Source organism: Lepisosteus oculatus, chromosome 7 (genome assembly GCF_040954835.1).
Source record: "Lepisosteus oculatus isolate fLepOcu1 chromosome 7, fLepOcu1.hap2, whole genome shotgun sequence".
NCBI lineage: Eukaryota > Metazoa > Chordata > Actinopteri > Semionotiformes > Lepisosteidae > Lepisosteus > Lepisosteus oculatus.
The window spans coordinates 33,305,710-33,319,749 of record NC_090702.1 but is presented as its reverse complement, the minus strand read 5'-3'; the positions used below and the strand labels follow the sequence as shown (position 1 = coordinate 33,319,749).

Here is a 14,040-nt window from a genome sequence, read left to right as displayed (position 1 = left end):
GATGATAGAATTTCTTCAGAATGAACAATGAAGCAATGAAACTGCTTCAATGAATGCAGAAATTGCTCAGAATTCTAACACTGTCACTTTAGTTTTTTGTGTCTTAAGTTATCTAGAAAGCACACCTGGGAAATGTGTGTTTTTTTAAAGGTTTTTCACCCTCTCAGAAACAAATAAAATAGAAAGCATTTAAAGAAAAACAAGCCAAGCTGGAGAAGCTGTCAGACTCATCGATTTTTAAATAATTCGATGACATTGAAAAGGTTATTATTTTAAATATAAAAAATATTATTTTGATTATGTGGAAGGCTGGTCAATGAGCAACTGCAGCTGCCACTAGAGGTTGCCAAAAGGCCTTCAATTATTGTAAATAGACACGCAGGTGGTACTTTATTTATTTGATTATTATATGATTGGCAATAGGTAAAGAAAGTTACATTCTTACATAGTTATACATTTGGTAAATAAAGTGCATGATCCAGGAAAAATCTTTTCTAGAGGCCAAATAACCTACCAGTATGTCTTTGGACTGAGGGAGGAAATCGGAGCTTCCAGAGGAAACCCACACAAACACAGGAAGAACATACAAACTCCACAATGAAAGCACCCCAGTGCTGCAAAGGAGCAATACTAACCACAGCACCATCGTGCCACCCAAGTAATTATTCTAAACCGTACAAAACCTTTAGGTTCAAAAGATCTGGGGATATAGCAAGATTATTAGTAAAGGTATTGAGAAGAACAGCTACTGCTGTAGACAGGATTTCCTCATCTAACCTTAACCTTATAATGTGATTACCAGACACATGGTGCTGAATTAAAAGGTTTCAGGGATTAGAACTGATACCACCCAAAAGGTCCTTTGTATTTTCATAGCCAAATAACAAGCAGACCTCTTAAGGTTTCACTGTATTGACTAGAGTCATTTTAAGCAAAGATGTGACTGATTCTGAAATCTCTTAATAAGAACTTCTGGTCTTCCTATAAATCAATTCAGATTTTGACCATGATCTTATTGTGATTTTGATAACACTTGAGACCTGAGGATGACACAAAATCCCTCGATCTCCTTTTGTTTATCGACATCACTGCTATGGCTGATAAATAGTTTTTTTTTGTAGTAGATAAAGGAATTCCTAGAAGGCCTGCTGATGTATCTTCCGTGTTTCAAAGGTAATAAATCAGATCTTCAGAGAAATACGGCAACAGCTGTTGAAGAATGCCTCAAATACATCAAAGCAAACTTCTATTTGCACTTCTCCACTGGAACCCTTTCATGTTCAAAACATGTCTTGTATAGGTTTGTGTTACTGGCTTTACCTCTGTTGTTTCTGCACCCATGGGTGTTCTTTTAGTAGCAGGTTCCCCTGAAGAGATGGGGAGAGTTGATTAGATTTGTAGTTTTGTATATAGTCTATCAGCCCTTGTATAGGCTTATACCTTGAAGGGAATAGTAAACAGCAGAAGAAATCTTTTTAAAGATCTTTTTAGGATCTTGAAAGTAATTCCACACTAAGTTTCCTTAAAGAAAGGTTTCAGAAAGACACTCCTCTAATCACAAAGTATTAATAGCACACACAAAAACAACTGTCAAACATTGCCTCAGCATTTAGTGTCAGTTTAGTCTTTTCCAGAATACTGTACATCATCCAGTCTGGGAGTCTGTTTTCATGCTCATTATTTGATAGTCTCTAATCTGCAGTCTTTCTGGAAACATGCCACACTGCTGAAATCTGTAAAGGTTTTGTGTTGTGGTAAAAGCCTATTGTACTGTAGCTGTGGCAGGATGAAATCATCCTCTCCCTGCTCTTAAACAGTGTGTGACCGCAGGGCTTCAGACATGAAAGGTTTGATGAGATGGCAAATTAACACTTTATCTCACTATATTTTCTGACCATTTAGCATCAAGAAAGGTGAAAGTAATGCTGCACCACAGAGGCACAAAGACAAAGTCTCCCACTACTGCTAACTGTACTTTTATGATTCAAGATGTGTTTTGAAACATAAACTAACTTTATAGTGACAATATTTGCTCTTTTTAATGGCCTGTGATGGCTGATGGCAGAAAATCTTTTTTTTTTTAGTCCAATCAAATACTGTCAGAATTGTTTGGATCTTTTCTCATCTCAAAGGTGATTTTGATTTGACAGAAACTTAATTGCTTGGCAGCCTCTAAAGTCAGAAAACACAGGGACATTTTTATTCAGGTTCTGTGGTTCATGGAGATATTGAATAAGACAAAAGACCACATTGCCCAGGTCTTCTGCGTAGTAGCCACTGTCATTTGAAGGTCCATTCTCTTCTTATATTTTGGAATAAAAAAAATCTGAAACTTTCTCATGTTCAGCAGCAGAACAATAGATACTGGATTATTTTTAAATTGTTAAATGCCTTTGTAAAAAAGTGGGTTTATACTGTTTATTTCTTGATACTGACATAAATTAACAAAAAATAGAACAAAATATTTTTCAAATGATTTTGTGATATGTATTTATATGTAATCCACATTTTTCACAAGCAAAAACAAAGTATCTAATGTAAAAAAGGAGCTTCATACTGTAGTTGGGATTTACTTTGTTGCTAAAGCTGACCTATTAATTTGGTTTAACAAATCAATTTACTGTTTATTTATTAGTCTCACATAATGTCTCCCATTTAAGAGATAGATGGGGACATGCATAATACAAATGTTAAAAGCCAAAACATTCTGTATAAACTCCAAAGACTTAAATAGATTTCAAAGTTACACGTGAACAGTGATCGTTCCTCAGTGCAATGATGTGACTGCTTGCATCATGTGAAGCATCAGACATGTAATTGTACATAAGGTGGACCCTAAAAAAGCCATTGTGACAGTTGATGGGCTTATGGGTTCCTGAAACAAATAAGACAAAAAGCTTGGAATTGATGTTATTTTCAAAGTGCTATTTTTTAACAGAGGGGGTAAAAAAGAACTGCACCTCTTCACTCTTGAGCAGAGAAGACTGCAAAGGGACCTGATCCCAGTATTTAAAATCCTCAAAGGCATTGACAATGTCAGCAGAGGGGATTTCTTTAGAAATGCACAGTGAAATGCAAGGGGAAGGACACAAGTGGAAGTCACTTGGACATGTACTTAAAACTGAGAGCAGGGGGCACTTTTTGCCAAGAGGGTTGTGGGAGTATGGAACAAGCTAGCCAGCCAGGTTGTAAAAGCTGATACTTCTTTAAGAAACTGATTCTCAGGCCAGTTTGCTTCTGATTACTCAATGGGCTAGATGGCTTCCTCTTGTTTTCTTTCATATATCCTTATCCCCTTAAATTCAAAGGACAGAGGGAGAATTTACAGATGAACGGTGGTAGCCAGTAAGGTAAAGCTGTTTAAAAGGGGAATTATTATTAAACAATCCGCAATGTATTATTTTAAGCATGGAAAAGCTGTTGTATTCAGTGGCATTTTAGCGTCCGCAAACATTTGCGGCTACTAATGAATTTCACCATAACTAATGACAGCATTTCATGTGATCAGAAAATGAATATAATTAAATCTTCCTTATTAGAATTACCTACTGTAATGAAAACAAAGTATGGATTGAAGATGAAGGCAGGACATCTCACAATTAATTTTTTTTCTGGCATTTTAGACATAGACATAAGATTGAGAAATCCTTTAAATTTGCTTTCACTGTACTAATCACCACTTCTCCTAGTTCAGTTTGGGGAATTTATGTTTTTGTTTTTCTCATGCTCTTGTCTGTACCTTGATAAAAATAAGGCTGTGGTCTTTTAGCATCGTACAACTAGGAAGGAACCTAACCAAGATCAGCAGACGTTTGTTAAGAGCAAAGGAATAGACAGATTAATTCCATGTTGAAAAGAAGCTATGTGCTCACACTTGAAGAAGGCTCAAAGATCGTAACTGAGTTTTTCTTGGTTAATACTTTTCAGTGTGGAATTAACCCCTGACTTGATCTTTTGCAGCCCACACACTGATTCACTAACCACTTGAAATCTGCTAGGATCAGGTGCACAGCAGGGTGTGAAACAATGAACAAACAAAAACTAGAAAAAAAGAATATATACAGAAAGTTCTGATAATAGTAGTAAGAATAATATCAAGAAAAAGTAATTTATTTAAAGAAAGATTGTCTAGTCAGGTTATACAAGGTTGCATGGAGGTTCTATATAATATATACAATTCACTGTTCACAAATCCATTTTTTATTGTCCACTTTTATTGACAGTGATTTAGTTTGGATTGAGAAATATTATTACATTTTATATTACATTTGTATATACCAACTGCTCATGGAGAAGTTCCACAAAGTTAGGTTAAAGCAACAGTTATGAAGCAGCAAATTACTAAACTTATTTTTTGCAGTTCAATATTTATTTTTAGGAAGTATAACAACAGGGTGTTGAAATGTCTGGAGAGAAAAATAAACCTTGATTTATAATTTAGAGCAGTAACAAAGAGGTTACTTTAAAGCTTTTTAGGAACTGTTTTGATGGCCGTGGATAGAGGTGACAGAGAGGAGTACTGGGCTATTTAAATTCCTCAGCCTGTTCTCACTTTACCTTCATGTTAAAAAATTTTGAAGACTGCTTGACAAACATGTTGTATCTTTAGAAATTAACTGCAGGTTGAGTAACACTTCAATGGAAATTAAAAGAACATTTTTAAACTAATCGCAAACAATTCCATTAAATTCAGGGAAACACAAAATTCAAAATTTAAATTGGTTTAGAGAGATTTCAAGCAGCATTTTGTAATTAAGATATAGTGCTGCAATTGAAAATATCCATGGGCCAATGTCCAGTATGTAAGTGATTAAAAATGCAGTTACACCACAGACCAATTTTTCAATGATCTTATTTAAATAAACAGGCATTCTGGGAAGTGTAATTAAATTTGCTGTTCCAGCATTATTTAATACCATTATTTAATAATTTAATACCTTGTACTGTATATCTAACATGCCTACAGTAGCTCCTACAGAAAAAGATTATTCGGTTAAGATAATATTTTACTAATTTTGACAGCCATGCCACTTTTCCAAAGATGATAGTGAATTTAAGCATGTGAAATATGTCGTGTCTCTGTTTATTCGATGCTCCTTTTCATTTGATCTTATACATTACTCTTCAGGTTCTGTTTAATTGCTTATTGCTTTATGTTAAATAACATGTCTGGGAAAAGCTCTGTGGTCATGGGATAGAATGAGCTCAGAGAGATAGTTATTGAATGCAGCATATTAAATTTGAAAATATGCCCCTAAGGTGTTTTCATGCTGAAGACATTTAAAATGTTAACAACATAGTATGACTAATTTGCCTTTAACCTTCTTATGTGTAACATAATAGTATGTACTATTAAGCTTCAATTAAGGTTCAAGCTTGTGAACTGAAGGAAAAAAAGAATAATTGAGAAACACAAATCACAGGGCTTTGCATCTGCACACAACCTTTGAGCTTCCATGTCTTTTCTAACTGGGGAAACCCGTGCAAATATACTGCTGTGTTAGTTAAATCAGAATAGCTAGAAAAATACTAACTCAAGAAAGACGAGCAGGGACTGTGATCTGCGGGTTGTGTGTTGAAATCCCAGCTGAATCAGTCCTTGACTTGAACACATCACTTGGATTGCTCTAGGAATTCCTCTGCCGCGTAAGTGGGTCTCCAGCTCATCATCGCGAATACAAACTTCTTCTCAATTCCCATACATGGCAAATGTTAAGGGATACAAAAAAATTTAGGACATGTTTACTATTATTATACTGTTTAATTCAATAACACATCCAGCCTTTGCCCTAATAAACATGGATGTCACTGTGGTTTCAGAAAGCATTCAAAGATTTCTCAGTTACTGAAGGGGTTTGATCAGTCCCTTTGACAGCCTGCCACATGGTGCTTTAGAGTGGGTGGCAATGATTCCTTCCTTTTCCCACTCTCTGCTCCTCACCTCACAGATGTTTCTCACTCCCTGATGCTTTCTTGGCAGCTGTGTCGATTGGTGACAGAGGTTGCTCTCATTTCAGCTTCATATTCAGCTCTGAAACACGGCGCTTGGAATAAATGCTCAATTAACAAGGCTACATACTAGAGTTTATGAGATTAATTTAGTGCATGTAGCAGGTGTCTGCCAAAATTCCTTTCCTATTTAAACCTCCCATTTCATACCAACGTTTAATCCTATTACAGCTAATTGAGTGAAGTCGGCAGTCTTTTTCAGTTAAAACAAGTTCAGGCTCTAATAGGATTCAAAAGAAAGGTACAATAAACGAAACAAACTGTGGTGTTTAGTTCCTTCCATTTCATAGATTCTGCACCATTTAAGAGCTTTATCTGCAAAAAAAGAGAGGCTGAGCATATTTATAGCCCACATAAAAAGGGGCTTTTTCCTGTGCTTTTCCTATTTGTTTTGTTAAAACACATAAAAATATTATAAGGAAATGTGTGTTTTCAGTGTGATTTAAGGACAAAATCACTTAAGAAACAAACCTGAGTTACAGTAGACAGGGTGTGCCATTTCATTTCTAAAGTAAGAATGCTGAAATAAAGGAATATCACAGTTTTGTCAGAAACTCTTGCACAAGCTCTCTCCCTGCGGCAGAGGTGCTGCCCAAAGGCCGACCGTCTCCTGTGTGTGTCTCCCTTAGCGGGGGTGGTAGCATCCTGGGTATGGAGCAGACCACCATTCGCCAAAGGTCCATCAGCCCAGCGGATACCCTTCACATGCCCCTTTTAAACCCCTTAAATGATGTCACTGCTGCTTGTCCACAGCTAAAGCTATAAAACTGTCCTGTTTCCTTTTTTGTTTCAGACATTTTATCAAAGACAAGACTAGCAGTCTTGTGTTGATTATCCTGTGGAATGTTGTAGATCTTCCGGTGGTAAACTTTATATTTCTTTGCAGCAGGTTCTGGTGATGAAGACATCGCCCCTATGCTGGACCAGTGCCAGTAGTAAGGGTTTAGGGGCATCTAGTTATGGGAGACTAGTACTGGAAATGAAGGAAAGAATATGGAATAGTGGTTAGGCACTCGGAACATTGATCTGGAAGGCTGTGCATTCATAACCCACATGAGGCACTGTTGTTGTATTCTTGAGCAAAGCACCTCACTGAGATCGCTCGCTTAACTGTATAAATGGATACAGAATATAAATCGCTTTGGATAAAAACAGAAGCTAAATGAATGAAAAACAATAAGCTCTCCAAAAATACCTGAAGGCATTTCTCAATACAACATTCTTGGGAGTTTTATGCTGTGATAATACAGTACTATCCTATTTTTATGTGTTAATAACCTTCTCCTGTAATTAATGAGCTGGTATACCTGCTCTGCAGAAATACACTAAATTATTATAGTAAGGACAGATTCAAAATATACAATACTTTTCTATTATTCAACGTGTAGCCGGTGAGTACGTGCGATTTTCTTAGGAACAGCCCCCTTCCTCCTAAGTTTACATCATGGTGAAGCACTGGATAATTTACAATTTGGTGATCATATTCAGTAGTTGTAAAATTGACCAATTTCTGAAATATTCTGTTGGTAGATAACTTTTCACAAGGGCTTTTGTGGTATTCCTATCATGCATTGGTCTGTAGCAATCCTGTGATGATTTCTGTAGTACTTGATGAGTACTACAGGAGAATCACAAAACCACCTCAGCATATTTTCATAAGGGCTGAATGCTGCCCTGCTCACCTGCTCCACTCCACTGCAGAACAGGGGAGGGAGACAGTCAGAGCAGACTGAGCAGACTGAGGCACAGGGATAAGTGAAGTGCAGTGAAGTCAACTGTGTACAATCAGCATTGAACTGCTATGCATTCCATAACCAATTCATTTAATGTCTAGAAGGCTAGACCAGGTAAACAAATACAACATTTTTTATCACTGATTGCGAAATACAGAATCCTTGGAGAATTCAAAAATGAAATAAAATACTGCACATGCACCATGAGTTACTGTATCAGCAATATTTTAAAAAAGACAAATATTAGACAGCTATAAGCGTTTGGGTTGAAATATATTCTCATGTTAAATGTGAGGACCACAGATTATAAATTAAACAAGATTTATACTGTACATTTTCCAGGCAATTATTACCAGCATTTATCTTGAAAGTGACCCAGAGAAAGCATATTTCAGGACTTGTTTTTCCACCCATCTCAAGCTTTGCTATAAGTCTGCCATTATAATTATCTCAGACCTGTAACAAGACCCTTTCGAGATGTTATCAAAATGTCCACTGTGACCTTTAAAATGATCTTCTCAAGGACAGAGAGCACAAGAACAAAGTCTATTTACATAGAGCTACTTTCCTCTTTAATTAGGCACTCTTGCTAAAACCTTAACATTTTCAACATAACTAAACCTATTAACCACTGGTGGCAACTGTTAACATTATTATTACAGATTGTCTTCTACAGACAGCTGTTTGTGAGACCTTGTATTGCTTGAATCTTGTAATTCGTTTATCTTCAACCCAACGCACAGAGGTAACACAGATGAGGTTTCAACATCACATTATTACATACCGTACGTACTTTAAAAGTATCAATGTGTTTAAAAAGATTTAGATGTGACATTTGGCAAATACCACAGTTACACCATTAATCTATTTTAAAACTCATGTCATATGATAAAAAAAAGATTTCTTTAGTATTTTGTGCCACCGGCTCATCACTAAACGTTTTATTTCAGATCTATTGAGTCTCATCAATAAATTGTTCCTAATCACTTGAAAGCTGGAAAACTAAAAAAGGTCCTTTATTGCTTTTAGTCCAATACAGACAAGTAGATCTTTGTTTACTAGATCTTTATTTTACAGAATAGATCATTTCGAATTTGCTAACATCCCAAGTACAATTCTTCCTCTCCAGAGGTTTTTTTTCTTTTTTGTTTAAGTCCCATTCAAATATCTGCTTGCTTGTCTATCAGCAGAGAATTATATGGCAGTCGACAGTCTTGCACAGTTATATAGAATAACTCATCCGTGTTGGTTTAGGAGCTGGGAAATGGCAGCCTTAAAAGAAGTGGCTTAACTGATGGGATGCGTACTAAAATTGTGGAAGCAATCTGAGTTCACTCTAGTGTAGCCCCGAGCGCCTATTGCTAAAATTAGAACGCAAGAAAGGTCACAAACAAATAGAGGTCATTTGGTCCCTCTAGCCTGTTTGGAAGTAAGTAGTTAATTGATCCAAGGATCTTATCCTTGTTTCATGAAAAAACCAGAGCAGCAGTTTCAACAACATAGCTGGGCGTTCTTCCACACAATTACCACTTGTATTTCCTGGCTCATGTTTCACTGTGTGTTTGAAGAAACCAGCTGAGTTGACTTTGTCAATGCATTTGAGGATTTCCAATACTGTTTTCAGGTCCGCTCATAGCTGTCTCTGTTGAAGACTTAAGTGTTTCTTCAGCCTGTCAGTGTAGGACAAGCCTCAAGCATCCCCAACATATCTGGTTGATCTTCTCTGAACTAATTCCAGGGAAGCAGTATATTTTCTTAAACATGGTGACCGATATTGTACACAGTATTCTTAATAGAGTATTATAAAATTTTCACATAACATCCCTTGATTTAAATTCTATATTGTTAGCTATATATTGGTGCATTTTTGCATTCTTAATTAATTCTTCATGTTGTCTAGAAGACAGCACCAACACCAAAGTCTTTTTCACAAGTATCCTTTTCTAGCTCAGTGTTTTGGATTTATAGTTGATGTTCTTACTCCCTGCATGCAATGTCTTATTCTTTACATGAAATGCCATCTGCCAGGTATTTGCACTGTCATGAATTTTATCTAAATCTTTTTGAATTACACTTGCTGTTTCCACAGTGCTTGCTAATCCACCTAATTTGGTATCATCAGCAAAATTAAATAATTTACTAAATGTTCCAGAAACTCAGTGTTACAAGTACAGAGCCCTGCAGGACTCCACTATTACCCCCAATTAATTTCTATTTAGTAACCAATTCTCAGTCCAAGCACTCACAAAAAAAGACTCACTGCGTGCAATTTGAAAAAATATATCCTATCTGTATCAATTACTGTTTTTGCCTGTTCAAAGAACTCTATCATGTTGGTTAGGAAAAACCAACCTTTTCTAAATTGATGCTTAATATAATTATAAGAACAATTAGTCTTTATCATCATTTTTACTGCCATACATGTAATAGAAGTAAGAAGTTTTCTCATCCTTTTTATTGGTGAGTGAGAGGTGGATGAGATGGGAAATTCTCAACTCCCTGGCTAGTACTCTTGTCTTAAGGAACTTTTGAAAGAGTTGCATAAATGGCTTTTGAATAACACCTGTCATTTCCTTGTACAACCAGCAAGATACTTTCAGGACCCTGGGATTTATTCATCTTTCCCTCTTCTGTGCTTACAGTATACTCTCAAATACAGAACTTTGTTCTTCATTAGTGCGTAACTGAGTATATCACTCATTCCTCAAAATGTTTCAGCCTAAGATTTAGTTTCCAGTTCGTAAAAAAGAAAAAAAGTACTGTGACCATGTTGCTTTTTTAATTCTAATTAGAAGAGCTAAAAGAGTGGAAACCACACAAAAAATGCAAGTCATCTGTATTTTCCTTCAATGCACATGGCATTAAGACAAGCATTAATTTTTGCTTGTTGAGCGACAGCTTTGCAATTTATGGATAAGATGAAATAATGAGACAACATAATTTTCAGTTTTAACTTGCATTCTTCAGTTCAGATATATATGTTTCTAGTAATACAAAATACAAAATCAGCACCTATACTGCGATTCTGTTGAGCTCTGTGAGGTTAGTTCATAACTGGCGATCAGAATGTTCTGTAGGTTGCTTTGGCTTGAAGGCTCTTTTTATCTGGATTCTCATAACATCACAAGCTAAGTATGTGTTCCCAACTAGAACATAAACTGTGAATTTTAGAAGATAGGAAATGTTAATAATTTAATTTTACTCAAGCACAGAGATTTGCAGAACAATGTGGAAAATTACCTTTCCATCATTTACCATGTTTCAAAACAATGAGATGATATTTTCATACATAACCACATTATGTTGAAAAAGGGATGTTACAGTAAAGCATTTGTGCTTTTGGCCTTCTTAATTAAAGCCAAAGAAAAGGCAATGTCCTCACGAAGTGGCAAATATTATTTGATTGCCTAGCTGAAGTCTTCTAAGCAGCTAAAGAGTTAAATGAATTCACTTGCAAATATTGGCTTTTTCCCTTTACACTTAACTAATGACAATTGTCGTTTCTTTTCTTCTCTTTATCACGGACGCTTTCTGTAGATTCATTTGCAAAATTGATATAAAGAATTCTCTTCTTATGCATCTTAAAAGGTTTGAAAAAAAATTACATGATAAATAAATAAAATAACTTAAAATAAGGGACAAAAAACATTAAACAACATGAATTGTGCTCCAGGCAGAACAATGGAGTAACCTGAGATGCTGATCAATCCAATACAGTATATTAAATTCACCTGCTGTTCTGGTTTGTGTAGGGACAAAGATTACTCTGATAGTTGCTTGAGGCACTGAAGTTTTCTTTCACTGTTTAAATGAAAATGTTCTTAGGGAATTATCGTTTAAGAGTTCTAAATTCATTACAAACATTACACCATCCTTATTATGATTGTGATATATGAGCTTGACTTCTATATATCTATTGGAATATTTTAATTTATTTTCATTAGTACTGTACAGTATGTACACAGTGATAGCATTGAATTTAAAAAAGCGAAATAAAAAGAGAAACAAAAAAATCAGAAACTTATCATGCTCGGCCATTAGGCATCCCTCTCCTTGTGAAGTTCAAACATTTTCAATTGCTTCATTCTGAATTCTAGAATTAGATGAATATGGCTGAAGAAAACAGTATATTTCTGGAGAATATTTTATGAATGTCTCTAGGTGACACAGTGGGCACAACACTTTAAGGTTGGTTCAAGCAGCTGAGTAGTTAGACAAAGACATGGCTTCTATATGTTTGAAGTGGTCAGTTGCACAGGGAGGAGCAGAAATGCAGACCTTTCTGACCGAGGTCCCAGGAGGAGGACCTGGAGCAGAGTTTATCTTTCCATCTCAGGCTGGCAGAGGCCACAGACCTCCAGTGGGGAAGAATAATACCTCATGGAACAAGAGAAACATGCCAGCTCTCCTAAATCCCTCCTTGTCCAGTGCGGTAAGGGCCCTGATGAAAACTTCAGAGCAGGAGATTATGAAACATAAAGAAAGCAGGAGGCTGGACAAAAAAATGCCACGAATTGGATTAATTGGCATAATGCAAGGTGGCTGGGCACAGTCAGGGAGAGTGTCAGTGTTGGGAGAATCCCCACCAAGTAAGACCGTCTGCGCAATTAGCTATCTGAACTCTGACCCCGCCAGAATAATTAGTGAATAACATAAGGGATCAAGACAAAGGCACAGAGTGATTTGGTGAGTGCTAGCAAGTAATACATCAAAGAATGCTGGTAATTGGCCCTGTGGCTTTCATTCTTTGCCCTATTTCTTTCAATTCATTGACTCAAAATAATGGGTTCAGGTTTATTATCAACAGGTCTAAGCACTAAAAGTGCAACACTTCAACAAAACTGAGATTGTGGCTGCGCCGGTGGCTAAGTGGAAGTTGTAGGCTTGCAGGCACATTAGTTTGAAAAGGGAAAGTAGCTCCAAGATTTGTATTGTGTTAGCGCTGTGGGCAGTAAACGTTTGTGAACAAATTCAGAACACTTTTATCACCAGGCTTCTGCCTCCTCACAATGCTGGAATATAATTGGTATGGACAGGTAGGTTGATCTCACATCTGACATGCTTTACAAAGACAGAGAGGGACATTTTTAGAAAACTTTTTTATAGTTTTAAAACATTTTTATGATGAAATGATGATACGACTTATTTTGTTTTTCAATATGATGCTCAGTTGATGTGAATATGGGTGCTATCGAAGTCGGTTTCCGCTGAGCTGTCTAGGTGGTGGCTCTTTAGAAGTGTTGTTTTAGTATCGAAGTACATATTATCTCTAAGATTTAGATGGTAATGGTGACTCGGTGCTTCTCCAAACCAGTGAGAGCAGTCATGACCATGGGAGAGAAAATGCGGCTTGGATTTAGCATCAATTACAGAAGGAATATAACACAAAATAATATTCAAAATAATTAAATGCAATATGCTTCAGAATCAAGGAAACTGCCTGCTTTGAAAAATAAATGGCAGTGTACCTTAACAGATGCATAATTATATTTACAATTCCAAAAATGACAGATTTTACAGTTTACAAAGATCTTAACAAGTGACCACATTCCATTTTAAAATAAAAGTAATATGAGATGAAGCAATAATACATTCCCCATGATTTAACAATTTTATTTTATTATATATTTTTTAAATACTATAGGTCTGACTCTATTAGCTAGTAACACAAAGACAGGAAAAATAGGGACAGGACATAAAAGAACAGCACCCTTTTCCAAATAACCTCTTGAGATCTACTACACTAATATTACTGAAATATAATTTATATATGTATTATATAATTTATTATATTTAATATTATGTTTTTTTCAAAATTACCCTAAAGGAAAATAAATATAATGATGTTCATGACCATTTTGTTGAAGTGTACAAACTTTCAACAAACTAAGCCTTAAAAACAGATTAATTTTAAACAAAAATTTCAGGCAAGCATGTTACAATTATAAGTCTATGTGTCAGGCTAATGAAACCATCACATGATATTCTGTATGATATTCCACTAATTCACTGTCTGTAAATTGTACATACATATACTGTATAAAGAAATTTAAGCTTCATTAAATTTTGTTTCAGATTTTTGTAGTTTAGTGTAGATTCATTATTTTAACATAGTATAAAATATTGTTAGTATTTTATGTGTTTTTACTTAGAACTCATATTTGGTCGCTGCATGGTATCAAATGGCCATTCCTGCAAAAGTCTTAAAATGTCTTAAAACGTGAAATGTCTTAATTACCCAAATCATATGAAAGTAGAAAAATAAAGTTTAAATTCTGTTAAACACAATTACAAATGT

The 14,040-nt window shown here is 35.6% G+C and overlaps 1 protein-coding gene across 2 annotated transcripts in view; it reads left to right on the top strand.

Annotated features, from left to right (window-relative positions):
* Positions 1-14,040, top strand: part of tfec (transcription factor EC) — a 74,429-nt gene that overhangs the window by 17,507 nt on the left and 42,882 nt on the right. The window lies entirely within an intron of this gene.